Source organism: Lactuca virosa, chromosome 7 (assembly GCF_052849685.1).
Source record: "Lactuca virosa cultivar CGN04683 chromosome 7, Lactuca_virosa_CGN04683_v6, whole genome shotgun sequence".
NCBI classification, from domain to species: domain Eukaryota; kingdom Viridiplantae; phylum Streptophyta; class Magnoliopsida; order Asterales; family Asteraceae; genus Lactuca; species Lactuca virosa.
The window spans coordinates 258,474,970-258,492,578 of record NC_136432.1 but is presented as its reverse complement, the minus strand read 5'-3'; positions in this window follow the sequence as shown (position 1 = coordinate 258,492,578).

Genomic DNA, 17,609 nt, shown 5'->3' with positions numbered 1-17,609 from the left:
CATAATTGTCATTTTGATGGAGCGTGTGTGGTTTACCAGCACATCAATAGTTAATGATAAAGACAATGAGGTCACCAAGCACATTTGCATGGTTATTCACATCTTGTTTGTGATCCTCGGCATCCCAGTCACAAATAGAAGAGCATAATCTGAGATTAACATGCCATTGAATAGTTTCAATGTATCTCAAAAGAATTAGGAATTTCACTTCGTTTATTTCGTCTAATGGTGGAATTGGTGAATCGTCATTCACCTACCTTTATGAAATTTACACTTGGATCTCGGCATCCCATTTCTAAGTTGTGAATCTTCATAGTTGGATCCTAACCTTAATATTATATCTTTGGGTTATTATATTGAGGTATCTTGAAATCTAACTAAAACTTTCCTTCCTTTCAGATGTCTACTCCTGGAAACACTTCTGCTTCATCATCCTCCAACCACAACTTCTCTTTGCTCAACATTTGCTCCAAAGTCGTTATGGATGGCTCTAACTATAATGGTTGGATGCGTAACATCAAGATGTCACTTCGATTTGAGGACAAAGAATATGTCCTTTAAAAGGAGCTCAAAGAGCTTGATGAGTCTAAAGCTACTCCTGAAGAATATGCTGCCTACAAGAAACATTATGATGATGCTACCAAAGTGGCATGCATCATGGTCGCAACCATGTCCCCAGAACTGCAGAGGTACTATGAGGACTATTGGCCCTTTGAGATGAATAAGGACCTTATGGAAAAGTACCATAAGCGAGCTCGTGAAGAAAAGTTTGAAGTAGTCAAGTCACTCATGGCTTGCAAGATGAAAGAAGGGGAATCAGTTGTATCTCATGTGCAAAGAATGCAACGCTACATAAAGCGTTTGGTCAAGCTCAACATTCACTTTGATGAGGAATTGGCCATTGACATGGTCTTGAACTCATTACCTGATTGTTATGGTCAGTTTATCCTAACTTACCATTTGAACAACACTGAGCAGACACTGGCCCAATTGCACAACTTGTTACAGACAGCTGAAGCAGGGATGAAGGGTAAAAGTATAGACTCCACTCCTGCAAGTGCCCCTGTCTTGGCTATTGGACAGGGAAAGGGGAAAAAGAGGAAAGGTCATCCTAAGCAAAACTGGAAGAACAAGGCTCAAGCTGGGTCATCTAGTAATGGCCCAAAGGCTAAGCCCAATGCTACCATTCCCCATGTTTCTGATCCAAAAGATGCAGATTGCTTTTATTGCAATGACAAAGGGCACTGGAAGAGAAGCTGCCCAAAATATCTGCAGGATATCAAAGATGGCAAAGTGAAGCCATCTTCAGCAGGTATTTACACTATTTCTTCTAATAACTCATTATCTTCTCGTTCATGGGTCCTTGATACAGGATGTGGTTTTCACATCTGTTCTGATTTACTGGGGCTAAAAGAAAGTGAGGAGATAGAGCGAGGAAGGATAAACTTGATCATGGGAAACAAGAAGTCTTCACCAGTGACCAAGATCGGAGTTTATCAACTTTTGCTTAGTAATGATGTTAGATTAGATTTATTAAATTGTTGCTATTCGTCTGAGATGACGAGAAACATTATTTCATTTCATGTATTGTTCAGACAAGGTTTTAAATATTCTTTTAATGATTTGAATGGTTCAATTGCTGTTTATAAGAATTGTGTTTTTGTGTTTGAGCTTTGCCTTGTGATGGTGTGTATGAAACAATGACTTGTGTTGATAGCTTAGGAATAGTGTATTTAATATTGACTTGTCTAATAGTGTAGACAAGGCATGCTTGTGGCATTGTCGTCTTGGACACATTAACAAGAAACGCATAGCCCAACTCCAAAAGGATGGAGTGTTGGAATCATTTGACCTAAAATCAGATGATATGTGTGAATCTTGTCTTTTGGGAAAGATGACATAATCACCATTCACAGGGTCTTGTGAAAGAGGTGAAGGTCTGTTGGATCTCATACATACAGATGTGTGTGGGCCCTTCAGATCAACTACAAGGGATGCTAATCGATTCTATGTGACTTTCACTGATGATTATAGCAGATATGGCTATATCTACTTAATCAAATATAAGTCAGAAACCTTTGAAAAGTTCAAAGAGTTTAAGCATGAGGTCGAAAATCAATTGGGCAGGAAGATAAAGGTACTTAGATCCGATAGAGGCGGGGAGTATCTTAGTATCGAGTTCAACGACTATCTGAAAGAATGTGGGATAGTCTCACAATTAACTCCTCCTAGGACACCACAGTTAAATGGTGTAGCTGAAAGGCGTAATCGAACCTTGTTAGACATGGTTCGTTCTATGATGAGTCGTGCTTCGCTTCCTATTCACTTCTGGGGGTATGCCTTAGAGACAGCCGCCCACATCCTCAATCTTGTCCCTACAAAGAAAGTTGCCAAAACACCTCACGAAATGTGGACGGGGAAAGTTCCCTCGTTAGCACATATTAAAGTTTGGGGTTGTGAAGCTTTCGTAAGACGGGAGACTCACGACAAGCTAGCAGCTAGAAGTGAGAAATGTGTTTTCATTGGTTACCCAAAGCAGTCTTTTGGATATTTGTTCTACAGACCTAGTGAAAACGTGGTCTTTGTAGCACGAAGAGGAGTCTTTCTAGAAAGAGAGCTCATATTCAAAGAGGACAGTGGGAGCACCATTGACCTTGAAGAAATTCAAGAGTTAGCCAATGAAGGAACCTTAGATGACACTAGCACTCAACCAGAGGAAACAGTTCCTGTTGAACCAGTTGATAACTCATTACCTCTTCGAAGATCCACTAGGGTGAGTGTGCCACCTGAGTTGTATGGTTTTCATATTACTTCAGACGGTGACACATTCATCAGTGATAGGACACTAGTAAATTTAGATGAACCAGTCACTTATAAGGAAGTAATGGCAGGCCCAGAGGCTTCCAAGTGGAAAGAGGCAATGGAGAGCGAGATTAAGTCCATGTATGACAACCAAGTTTGGAATTTGGTTGATAGTGCACCAGGTCGTAAGACAGTTGGGTGCAAATGGATCTTCAAGAAGAAGACAGACATGGATGGAAATGTGCACACATTCAAGGCTCGACTGGTTGCAAAAGGTTTCACTCAAACCCCAGGGGTTGACTATGATGAGACCTTCTTGCCAGTAGCTAAGATTAAATCTATTAGGATATTGCTCGCCATAGCTGCCTTTCATGACTATGAAATCTGGCAAATGGATGTCAAGACTGCTTTCCTTAACGGGAAGTTGACTGAGGATGTTTACATGAATCAGCCAGAGGGTTTTATTGATGCAAAGTTTCCCAATAGAGTGTGCAAGCTTGAGAAATCCATTTATGGATTGAAACAAGCATCTCGCAGCTGGAATATTTGCTTCCATGAGAAAGTCAAAGAGTTTGGTTTCTCTAGAAGTGAAGATGAGTTTTGTGTGTATATCAAGGCTAGTGGGAGTATAGTAAATTTTCTGGTGTTATATGTCGATGACATATTACTCATTGGTAACGACGTTCCAACCTTAAAAGATGTTAAGTCTTGGCTTGGAAAGTGTTTTGCCATGAAAGACCTTGGAGAAGCTGCCTATATTCTTAGGATTAGAATATTGAGAGATAGAAAGAAGAGACTAATTGGACTTAGTCAGAGCACATACTTGGATAAGGTACTAAAGAGGTTTAGTATGGAAAATTCCAAGAAGGGAGAGCTACCTATCCAAAGCAATACCAAATTGAGTAAGACTCAATGCCCGAGTACAGATGAGGAAATAGCAGACATGAGTCGTGTACCTTATGCTTCCGCTGTCGGATCGATCATGTACGCTATGACATGTACTCGCCCTGATGTGGCATTTGCTTTGAGCATGGTCAGTCGCTATCAGGGAAACCCGGGTAGAGCTCATTGGATAGCGGTTAAGAATATACTCAAGTATTTGCGAAGGACAAAGGACTGGGTCCTTGTGCTTGGTGGCAATGATACTTTGAGAGTAGATGGTTACAGTGATGCCAGTTTTCAAACGGATAGAGATAACTTCCGTTCTCAATCTGGCTGGGTATTTTTACTGAATGGAGGAGCGGTTACTTGGAAAAGTTCCAAGCAAGATACGGTGGCTGATTCTACTTGTGAATCAGAGTACATAGCAGCGAGTGAAGCGTCGAAAGAAGCAGCTTGGTTAAGGAACTTCATCGGAGATCTCAGAGTTGTTCCAACCATCCAGGAGCCTATGGAACTGTTCTGCGATAATGAGGGAGCGGTTGCCTTAACAAAGGAACTGAGAGATCATGGTAAAACCAGATATATCGACAGAAAGTACCATTTTATCAGACATAGAGTAGAAGAAGGCCATCTTGTAGTAAAGAGGGTGTCATCTGAAGATAACCCAGCAGACCCCCTCACAAAGGGTCTGAGTAGGGCTAAGCATATTCAGCATGCTCGGAGCATAGGACTGAAAGATGATATTAGTTTTAGTAGTTAGATTAGTTTTATTCTGAAACTTGTAACAAAGTAAATGTAATTGACTTTTGGTGATTAAATAATAAAGTATTATTTATGAGTTTGGTTACTGCCTTTTGTCAATTGTTTATTACTGTGTTTCATATTTTGCATGTTTTACTTCCTGAATAATATGGTTATTCGAACTCCACAGTCGCTCGTACTTTTGGAAGTAAGTAGTGAATTAAGACTGTCATGAATTGGATTGCAGATTGTCTAAGGGTGTTAGACATAACAATAGAATTGCTTCAATGTTCATGAGTACTTAGAAATAGAGATTTGAGTATTGGATAAACCCTCGCTCAGAATATTACTTCATGGAATTCATCACGAGTAATACTGAGACGATAATATCTTATAATCTTGAAACGGAGATATATGAGTTGTAATTTACAAAGTCGGTTATACATTGGTGATACGAAAACGCATCAGTAACTTGGTGTTATAAAACGTATTGTCATGTATAATTTGATGAGTAAAAGATACAAGCATATGAGTCAACGTTTATTTGTTCCTTTTGCCCTAACCGGAAAAGCGATATCTGTGGGCCCCTCGATGATTTGGTGTTGACTTATGTGCTGGGCCCAGCCAGGACTAAATTGATGTGTTCAATTAGAAATCCTACATCATCACAAATCAGAAATCGGGAAACATAGATTATGGACATAGAGATTGATTACGTTCCATGTCTTATGTCTGGGGATATCTTGCAGAACGAAGGATTATATGATCACTTATCTAAGGACACGTAACTGACTGGGTCAGAGTTCAGCAGCAGCTTTTGGAAGCTACAATTTGCTGGTCAAATTTAGAAGGCATACTAGCAATTATAGTTACAGACTTATCCAAGTGGGAGACTGTTGGATTAGGTGTCTAAGCCCATAACTATAATTGGTATATACTTGAATTGATAGCAGCACAGTCCTTTTGGGTTGCCCTCAAACCTAAAAACTGGACAAGGAAATTATGAAAGGAGAGATATTAATTTATAAGATTAAGAAAATTAATATAAATGATTTATTAATATGTTAAAAGATTAATATATTAATTAGAAATCATTATATTTAATTAATAGTTAGCCAGAAATTAATCAGAATTAATTATGGGGTTAAAAGTATTATTTATAAAGTGCAGGGACTAGTTTGCAATTATCAGATAGTTGAGTGGAAGGCTCCAGAACCTCCTTGGAAGGAGGTGGACGAAATTTATAGGGGAAACCCTAAGGATTTCGTCCAAGGGGCTTTGGATAAGGCCTTTGGATTAGGTTAGGCCCCAAGCAAAGGAGTATTAGGGTTTTCCCTAAACCCTAGATCCCTCAGCTATATAAGGAGCCTCCCAGCTCCTAAATTCGGCCACTCCTACCTTGGAAGAAACCCTAGGCTGATTTTTGCATACCCTACCCTCTCTCCTTCAAGTTTCCTTCTTGCTAGCTTTTGGGTGTGATTCCATTAGAGGCATTACATTTGTGGTGCTAGGCTTCCAAGAAGATCAAGTTCAAGAGGATTATCAATTGTTTACTATAACAATTGAAAGGTATGTAACTCTTAAACCCTAGTTAGTTATTTTCGAAAATAGCCTCTCTCCTCTAGGACTTAATCTCGCTGTCCATTGCCTCTTTCCACTTGGAAGCCTCTCTCCTCTAGGACTTAGAGGCATTACATTTGTGGTGCTAGGCTTCCAAGAAGATCAAGTTCAAGAGGATTATCAATTTTTTACTATAACAATTGAAAGGTATGTAACTCTTAAACCCTAGTTAGTTATTTTCGAAAATAGCCTCTCTCCTCTAGGGTTCTTGTTTTGCAATTCAAAGTTATATGTTCAGTAGTTAAAACATAGATCCAAAGTAGGTTGCATGTGAACTTAGGAATTGTTTTCTAGTTTATTTGTTTTACCCATAACCCATCAATTTTTGGTCTTGAAAATTGGGATGCTACATTATACCTGTGATAAGGATTTGGAATTGTGAAATGATCATCATTGGAAATGTGTTCAATTGATCTATTTCACAAAGAAAGGACCATAGGTAAACATAGTGTGCATGTTTGGAGCATGGGATAACTATTGTTTTATTTCAGGTATTTAGTTGATTGATCGAAACATTATACAATGAGTAAGGTCTGATCAATATGGTGATTAAATAATAAGTGTTTTAATTATATTCAAAAGTTTTGAGACCATATTGGATTAGGTTATTCTTGTGTTTCACTTCGCATGTTTTACTTCCCGAATAATAAGATTATTCAAACATCCACAATCGATCATACTTTGGAAGTAAGTAGTGAGGTAAGACTGTCATGAATCCGATTGTAGATTGTCTAAGTGCTTAGACATAGCACAAGTTTGCTGTAGTGTTCATGAGTACTCCTGAAATAAGAATTTGAGTACTGGATTAAACCTACGCTCATATGAATCACTTCATGGATTTTTTCACGAGTGATTGTGAGACGATAATGATGGGTTATGAGCACTACACCATTCCTATGGTGTACATGCAAACCCTAAAGCTTTGGATCTAGTTTGTCTAATGAACATGCAATTATCATCTAGAGCCATAAATCCTAGATCTAGCATGTGATAATCAAATAACATATGAATTAGGGTTTAGATCTTACCTTGATTTTTATGTAGTAATAACAATCTTAATTCCTTCTTGTAATTGGCTTCTAAAAGCTTAGAGTCACAAATGTCACTCCTCTAATGGCTCACAAACACCAAGAGCAAGAGGATGAAGAAGGAGAAGAGGAGAGGCACTAAAAAACATCTAGAAACCCTAAGGAAACTCTTCACCTCGTTTTTGGTGCCCTAGGGGTGCTTAAATAGTGAGGCTATTAGGGTTATCTAACAAGGAAACCCTAATTTGACTGCTTAGACCCTAAGCAACCCATGGACTCCTCCTTTAGAGGCCTTGGACGATTTCTAATGGGTTTCCCCATAAAATTCGTCCACTCCTCTAATAAGGAGTCCAATAGCCCAATATTCAACGATCACACAATTAACAGTTCTAGTCCCTTAAGTTTAATTAATCTCTTTTAGCCACAAAATTAATTCTTAATTAATTATTGACTCATATTAACTAAACAATATGATTTCTCCTTTAATATATTATTCTCATAATATATTAATAAATCATAATTAATCCTCTCTCTCCATAATTCATCCTATCAAGTTGCTTTGGTGAAGGCAACCCAAAAGGACCATGCACCATCGGGTCAAGTACATACCAAAATAGTTATGGACTTAGACACTAATCCAACAGTCTCCCACTTGGATAAGTCTAATAACTATTCTGCATATGACTTCAGATCCTGATCCGCAATCGTAGCTTTCAAAAAACCGCTGTCAACTCTGATCTTATCAGAAACGCGTCTTTTAGACAAGGGATCATATATTCCTCCATTCTAGATATCGTATAGACACGAGACATGGATTGAAATCATTCTCTCAGTCTATGTGTTGTTTCCCGATTTCCGATGTATGACGACTGACTAATTGAACAAATAAAATCAGTCCTGGCCCGGCCGAGCACTTTCCTTTGTCATCACTAAATCATCGAGGGGCCCACATATATCGCTTTTATCCTACATTGGGTAAAAGGAACGGACAGACTTCGACTCAATGCTCGCTTGTACTTACTCACCGAATCACACACAACAATACGTTTTATAACATCAAGTTACTGGTGCGTTTACATATTATCAATGTGCAACCGACTCGCAAGATACAACTCATACATCTCGGTTTCAAGAATATAAGATATTATCGTATCACCAATCACTCGTGATAAAATCCATGAAGTGATCCAAGTGAGCGTGGGTTTAATCCAATGCTCAAGTCATATTCGTAAGCACTCATGAACGTTGTAGCAAACTTTTGCTATGTCTAATACACTTTAGACAATCTACACACCAATTCATGACAATCTTCTTTCATACCTACTCCCAAAGTATGAGCGACTGTGGAACGTTCAAATAATTCGATTATTCTCAAATAACTCAATTATTTAGGAAGTCAAAACATGCAAATTGAAACACAAGAATGATACTAATCTTATATGGCCCCAAACTTTTGAGTATAAATAAAACACTTTTATTTAATCACCATATTGATTACTCATTATTTGTTGTTTCGGGTAATCAACTTCTTACTTGAATTATAACGACAATTGTCCCACGCTCTTAGCATGCACACTATGTTTACTTATGGTCCTTGCTCTGTGAAATAGTATAATTGAGTAACATTTTCAATCACACTCATTTTACAATTCACAATCCTTACCACAAGTGTAAGAATACCAAATTCTTGCCACTTATAGAATATGTTAGATTCTAACACTTTATGCAACAGTCCTTTCGTAATGTCATGGCACAAAAGTCACCAAGACTCGGCCAATGAAATTACAAAATGCTCTATTGGAGATTGTTACAAGACAATTCCATAGACATGAAGTCTCACATTCAAAGTACATTCCTTTGAACATCCTTCTTGCATAAAAGTTTTTCTAATCTACACATAAACTCTTAACGTCCAACTCCCAATAAGGAAACATTTCCACATTTTCCATATGACAACTCATTATTAATAGAATCATATCTAATAATAATAATGTCAATATGGTCCTTCCATTACTATACTTCCAACTGTTCACAAGCGACCAATCCTTGGCGAACTTTAGATTATCCTTGACAGTTGTTTAACAAATTCAGTCAAATCCGATTCTAGTCCTCTTTCCCTCTTAATGCCCCAGACATTCGGAAAATTTTAGAACGGTCGAATATTACAATGACATGATACTTTACCAGTATTTTGCTATAATATTTCTATTTGCCATGTTCTCACGATTCGAACTATGAAAAGGGATGTCGTAATCATAATCGAGTGTGAGAACGCAACAAATATTTCCATATATATAGAATTCTCTTACGTTGAATCCTTTCAACATAACATTCATATATCTTTTTGACTAAATTTGATTAAAATTTCTCGATCTAAACCTTTAGATTTGAAACGAAGTATAACATTCTCTCCCTTAATTATAGCAAAACAGCTTTTCAACCTATGCAACTTTGCAAAGTGAAACTTTTGTTTTCTATAATTAATATTGCTAACTTGCAATAATAATCATGCTCCCACTAACATGATGATTATATCCCTACCAGCATAACATTTATGCTCCCACTAGCTTTGACACGTATTCAGAAAACAGTTGGACTTCTAAAAGACAATACTTATTGACTTTTCAAAGTTCATATTTCCAATACGATGTGCTTCGATAAGCCTTTATCTAAGCTTCTCAAATTCACACACCTTTCCTTAGATAGCTCACATGTGTGTCTAAACTAATTCAGAACTTATATTACTAAGTCCTAAATGTTCAGACTAATTGCCAAATCTCACAATTCGAACTATGAAGAGGGATGCCGTAATCATAATCGAATTTGAGAATGCAATTTACATAATCGCTATCTCCTTAAAATCTCTCTTAGTGAAAGCGTTTGCTCACAATCATTTTCATGAAGGAGAGAAACCTTATGACACTTAGATTTTATGGTGCATGTGTTCCTATCCATGCAAATTTGTCATAAGCATAATCGTAAGATAATGTTTGTGACAAATTCAAACTCTTATGGACAGAACTTGTTCATTCTTAATTTCTTGCCATCAAGGGTCCCACCATTGCTTCCAAGTTATTTAGCAGCTCCCCTATGCCAGTCAATGTACTTTCATTGATCAAGGTGGTTGCCCTTATGCATTCAATTGAGAACTCGTAGAACTCATATGCATAATCACTCAACTGGATTGACACAAAAATAAAATTTTGTCAACATGATAGGTTACAATCCTCAAGTCGTGTGCTAGTGTTTAATAGGTTTACTTCTTGATTTGTTCTTGAAACTTTTCAAGATCTTTAGACTCCCACTGACCTCTTGATATATAAGATTCTCTTGTCAAGAAACATTTCTTGACAAACAAATACTCAAGAGTTAGTGTGTGTCTTTATCAAGACAAACCTACACACAATTTGGTACTAGCTGGTCTTTGTCTTATTCAAGACATCACAACTTACCAATTTCAAATGTGCAAGAGCAAGAAAACATTTTCCTACTTCACATTTTATGAGTGTGTTAAATTTCTTAAGATGATGTCACTCAAATCACAATTTTGGAGTACGACTCTAAAACTTGATTTTGGAACGAAGTACGATTCATCTTATTGACTTAACCCATTTTGACAATTCCCGACTCCTCTTCTTAGCCATACTAGTAAACTAAGACGTCCTTAGAGGATGAATTGTAATATGGTTCTTATAATCTTTAAGACGATCATAAAACACGATCCAAAAGTACTCTCCCTTCTTCTTAGATTGGAGAAACTTTTATCTATCTTGCCTAATTGATTCTTCTTATTTGTTCTGCCATTCATTGAAACTTTTCAATGATTCAGAATCATACTTAATCTTTTAAGCATAATCATATTTACTAATCTTTTAGCAAATCATGACGAATATTTTATCGTTCTTTGTGGTGGACTTGACTAGTGCACAACATTGTGTACCAGATCTCAGTATCCTTCACTTGACTCACATACTTATGTGAACAAGGAATTAGTCTCAATTTTCCAAATACGAAGATTCTCATTCGTCACACAATACTAGTTGCATGATTCCAAGTTTTTGTCCAATTGAAACTTAGGTGATGAGAATCTTTCCTCATTTGGTAAATTTCTGACATTACCACAAATAACATAACTAAGAATCAAATCCATTCACAATATTGCTAACAATAGAACCATTCAAACACCAATTTTCTTAAAATCCATCGCAAGGAAACATAAATAAGTTAAATCAAAATTTATTTTATTGCGGAAAAATATTGTCCTTACAATGCGATTACAAATGAAAACTATGTAAATATTACTTAGCAATCTATCCTAACTCTAAAGTAGTAGCTTAAATATTTGATCCTTGAATCATGCGATCGAAATCCATTTCTTCGCGATCAGACTCAGCTTGCTCCTTCCTTTAAGCTTCCTTTCCTTTCTTCGATCCTTCAAAACATCGAAATGTAATCTTATCACATCATGTATTAAGAATCTCCAAATAGGAACTTAATAGAGTTAGATAGTGGATTTTTACCCGAAGCAGAGTCATACATCTTGACTCTCCCATCTCTTAGATCTCTCAGGTAGTCAGGCCAGCTTCGTAACCAATGCCCCTTCTTTTGGCAGTAGAAACACATAGATTCTTATGGAATGGTACACGGGACTATCTCAGACTCAACCTTTCTCTTGCGTAGAGAAAACTTTTCTAGACTTCCAATGTTACCATTGCCCATAGAGGGTTGGGATATTGACTTACCAGACAAATTTGCTGACCAGTGCGCCAAATCATTTCTGATTCAGCAGCAATAAGCAAATAAGTCAAATCAATAAGGGTCATGTCGTGGTCCATCATATAGTACTCTCTAACGAACTTACCATATGATTCGGAAAGTGACTGAAGAACCAAGTTAACAGCCAATTTCCCTTAAACATCGACACCTAACAATCCCAATCTATCAATGTGTAACCTTTTATCCAAGACATGAGCACAAATAGACTTTCCATTTTCATGTCTTTTGCCAATAGGGCTTGAGTGACCTTGAACTTTTCATGTCTTCGAACACGTGGGTCAGGGAGAATTATTGGAGGAGGTGGAGGAAATGAAGCATGATTTCCATTTCCACAATACAATCGTGGAACATCATCTTCACATGGAAAACTTTTTCCAACGGATTTAGGAAGACCATAGTTGTCAGACTTTGACATCTATGAAACGGGAGAAAATTCAAGTTTAGTTGATTGAGTCCTTAATAAAACACCCAAATGAGATATCAAGGCTAGGACCCAACAAAATATCCTACAAATTGGAAGAGGGATGCCGTAGTACAACTCGCAGAACATTTGAAGGTAGGTAAATGACGATTTACCAATTTCCACCATGAAAAATGAAAAGAAGGTTAAGTTTTAAATGAATTGAAACTCCTAGATCTTTTGAGATTCATTGAACTTTTCAATGTCATGTTTAATCTCGATTATGCCCTTCATTTGTGACTGGGATGCCGAGGATCACAAATAAGGTGTGAATAACCATGCGAATGTACGTGATGCCATCAATGTTACAATCACCTAATCGACGTGCCGGTTAACCACACACGCTCCATCGATCTATGACAAACCTCGAGTCATCCTTCGCTACCAATGCCAAACCCAACTTAGTGTGCCGGTTAACCACACACGCTCCACTAATTGTTTCGACAAGGGTACAAAGTGTAATTCCATGGAATTGCATCGATTTCACTTTTTCCTAAAGTAACTATGATTTGGGAATTTAGTAAAAACATTTAGTTACTTTATTCATTATACTTTTAATGAGGAGAGGGGTTTTCCCTATCCTACCCGTTCGGCTAACGACCCTCCACCAGTCAAGAGTGCGGTGGGTAAGAGTGGATACCCATTCAATCGCCATTTTATAGGCAATTTCCTTAAACACCCCTTATAGACCAGCTTCGTGAATGAGGCCTACTAACGGTAAGACTAGCAGTTTAAGTTATACATATATAATATTAGACTTTTAATGTTATATATAGTATAGGGTGTATTTTACACTTTTAAAATACTAGGTGGTTTAATTACACTTTTAGTTTAAATTAAATATAAACCATATCAAAATGGGTTTATTAACTTTCTTTTAATTATACTTTTAATTAACTTAATAAAACCATAAGGGTGTAATTTGAACTTTTTCAAAACTAGGGTTTTAGAATTTAAAATTTCAAAAATTAAACTTTTAATCAAAAAATTTTAATTCCAAAACTTGAGGGCAAGTTTTGAAACATTTCAAAACATTAGGGTTTAACTATTTAAATTTCAAAACTAAAACTTGTAAGGTTCAAATTTAAACTATAAAACCTAAAGGGTGAAAAGTGAAACTTTTCCAAACTTTATCAAGAACATTCTAGATCAACAATTCAAATAAGGCAATTAACAATTAATTATGGTTATCTAATTTTGACCTAATCCAATTACTTGCAAGATAATTCACCAAATAACTAAAATAATTAAACATTATCTTATAAGGCAACAAATATTTGATTAATTGGTAATTATCTACTATTTTGGCAAGGATATTCACCTAAAATCAATAAAAATCGGATTTTACTAATTAAAAACGTTTATGGTAAGTATCCCAAGCCAAAACAACAAGAAAATCGCGAAAAAACGCTACCAGACCCTTTGACTCGTCGAGTCCAGGCCTGGACTCGTCGAGTACAGCCAACTCGGCGAGTTCACCAAGTGACTCGGCGAGTCAAGCAGTCAGAACCAAAAAAAGTTGATTTTTAAGCAATTTTCGATCAATTAGGCATCAAATTCATTAACAAACAACCCTAGGCTCTAATACCACTGATGGCTTATGAGCACTACAACATTCCTATGGTGTACATGCAAACTCTAAAGCTTTGGATCTAGTTTGTCTAATGAACATGCAATTATCATCCAGAGCCATAAATCCTAGATCTAGCATGTGATAATCAAATAACATATGAATTAGGGTTTAGATCTTACCTTGATTGTTATGTAGTAATAACAATCTCAATTCCTTCTTGTAATTGGCTTCTAAAAGCTTAGAGTCACAAATGTCACTCCTCTAATGGCTCACAAACACCAATAGCAAGATGATGAAGAAGGAGAAGAGGAGAGGCACTCAAAAACGTCTAGAAACCCTAAGGAAACTCTTCACCTCGTTTTTGGTGCCCTAGGGGTGCTTAAATAGTGAGGCTATTAGGGTTATTTAACAAGGAAACCCTAATTTGACTGCTTAGACCCTAAGCAACCCATGGACTCCTCCTTTAGAGGCCTTGGATGATTTCTAATGGGTTTCCCCATAGAATTCGTCCACTCCTCTAATAAGGAGTCCAATAGCCCAATATTCAACTTTCACACAATTGACAGTTCTAGTCCCTTAAGTTTATTTAATCTCTTTTAGCCACAAAATTAATTCTTAATTAATTATTGACTCATATTAACTAAACAATATGATTTCTCCTTTAATATATTATTCTCATAATATATTAATAAATCATAATTAATCCTCTCTCTCCATAATTCATCCTATCAAGTTGCTTTGGTGAAGGCAACCCAAAAGGACCATGCCCCATCGGGTCAAGTACATACCAAAATAGTTATGGACTTAGACACTAATCCAACAGTCTCCCACTTGGATAAGTCTAATAACTATTCTGCGTATGACTTCAGATCCTGATCCGCAATCGTAGCTTTCAAAAAACCGTTGTCAACTCTGATCTTGCAATAATAGTTATTAGACTTATCCAAGTGGGAGACTGTTGGATTAGGTGTCTAAGCCCATAACTATATTTGGTATGTACTTGATTTGATTATGAGCATTGATCCTTTTGGGTTGCCTTCACTCATGCAACTTGATAGGATGACAAGTGGAGAGGGAGTAGGATTTATTATATGAATAATAAATTGGTACTTAGAATGATTTTATTAATATATTATATGATTAATATATTATTTGGAAATCATATTATTAATTAGTAATTAATCAGAAATTAATCGAGTATTAATTTTGGGATTAAAGGAACTGATTAATAATAGAGGGACTAGTTTTGCAAATCATTGATAGTTGCAAAATTGGGCTGATGGACTTCATAGAGTGGAGTGGACGAAATTTATGGGGAAGCCCATAAGATTTCGTCCAAGGGCTCTAAGGAAGGATTCCATGGGCTGCTTAGGCCTTAAGCAGGAATCAGGGGCAGCCCACACAACTATTTAAAGACCCCTTCATATGTGGAATTCAGCCCCTATGCATAAGATAGATATATTGGTCGATTTCATCATCTCTCCAAGTCATATTTGTTGTATTGGGTGTTTGTGACTCCATTAGAGGTGCAACAATTAGGACACTAAGCTTTAAAAGGTCAAGGATCTTCAAAGTGTTCTTGTTATTGCTACATAACAAGTGAGGTAATCATCAAACCCAAATTAGTTGTCAATTTCAAAATTATGTATGCTAGTCTTAGGGTTATTGCTTTGGAGTTTGTATTTGCATGTTCAATAGAGAAAAACTTAGATCCAAAGCATTAGGGTTGCATGTACACCATATGAGTGTTGTAGTGCTCAAAACCCATCAAGGATTTGGCCCTTTTTGGATGAGGGTGATAAAGTCTAAGTGATCCGAGTGTTCGATGGTGTTTCGGAGCCCAAGGGCATAATTATAATTTGTTATAGCCGTCCTTAATGAATTTTGGGTTTGGTTCGGGGAACTTCTAGGCTATGATGGGTTGCTAGAAGTGTAGGGCTTCTCGTCACCTTTCCGTGGATATAAAGTTCATCGGAAACGAACTTAGATCGAGGAAGTTATGGCCTTCGGAGTATTTAGGGTTTTGGAGGGAACCTAGTACGCAGGGGGTGGGGGGTACCAAGGGAGTACGCGGGGCGTACGACTGCGTAGGTCAGTACGCTTGGCGTAAAGAGGTATACACTAGGCGTAGGATTGGCAACGGGGCGGGTTCGGGGCGGGGCATGGTTTCCCAAACCCGCCCCGGTATCTTTCGGGTATATTATCGGGGCGCCCCATCGGGTTTCGAGTTTTCCCGTCGGGTTTCGGGTATCTTATCGGGTTTACAACAATTCATAACGAAATCTTTATTCCGTTTTAGGATACCCCGATGTCTTATAAAAAATACGTGTTCTAGCCTCCCTTTTAAATTAAAAATATGATGAATCACTTTAATAAAATAAACTGGATGTTATATGAATTTTTTTTTATTTAAGTTTAGTGTAATACGTCAAAACATAAAAAATGATCATTCACACCAGATTTTTAATAACTAAAAAGATTGTCCACAGTAAGTATTTTATCTATGAATGCGTGCAATTAACATCAAAAGGTATATATATATATATATATATATATATATATATATATATATATATATATATATATATATATATATATATATATATATATATATATATATAATCGGGGCGGGTCAGTTCGGGGCGAGGATAACCCACTCCCTGCCCGAAGCCGATAAAAAACCCGATAACGACGCGTTACCTGACCCGAAATAATCAGGTTTTGGGTTTCCCCGTCGGGTTCGGGTTTTTTTGCCATCCCTAACTGAGCGTAATGCAAAGTGTGGTGCGGGGGTGCTAGGCCACGTACAATGGGCGTACGAGGGTCAGTTAGAAAACCCTAATCATTTGTGTTGTGCCCTATATAAGCTTTATGATAGCCCCTTTTGGTCATTTTCTAAGTCAACCTCCATGCTCTAAAACCCTAATTCGACCCCCCTAGCCCATGTTTGGTGATCTTGAAGTTCTTGTGAGATTTGTGGAGGGTTTTGTGGATCTAGAAGAAGGAGGAGGAACTTGAAGATTTGTTCTTTGAAGGAAAGCTTTGAGATCCAACATTTTCACCCCCTTTTGGTAGCTTGGGAGGTATAATGTTCATACCTTTATGGTTCATTTGATAAATCTCATGTTTGGGTCTTTATATGCTTCTTTTTAGTCCTAAATGCTCCATCTTGAGCATGGTATGTTCTGGATGTTTTGAGTCGTCCTCTCAGACCCTTGGAGGGGTCCTTGGTCATAAAAATGAGGTCCCAATGGCTAGAAGTGTCACATGCTTTTGGTAGAAGGGTCTTAATTTATTAAGACCTCGTATTAAGAGATTTATGGACATGTAAGGTCATAAAGTTGGAGACTTTATGACCTTAGTATGCCTCTGCACCTTGGATCTGAAGTGTGAGCTTAAGTGTTGAAGCCATTAAGCACTTATGAAGAAAATGGGACTTGCAAGGGTACGCCCCCGCGTAGGGAAGTGTACGCCATGCGTACCCAATTAGCCACCTGATGGTGGATTTTACGTAACCTCGTGTACGCTGAGCGTACCTCCAGAGTATCCCCCGCGTACGCGACAGTATTGGGCCTCTTCGTCTTGGGCTTCGGTTTTGGGCTCGGATTCTCTTGGGCCATGTTGGGCTATTTGGATTTTATGTTTTGGGCTTTTGTTTTGTTGGACTTTCTTAGGTGAAGGCCCACAAAAGGAATTGGGCCCAATTTGGAAAAGTGGGCCATATTTG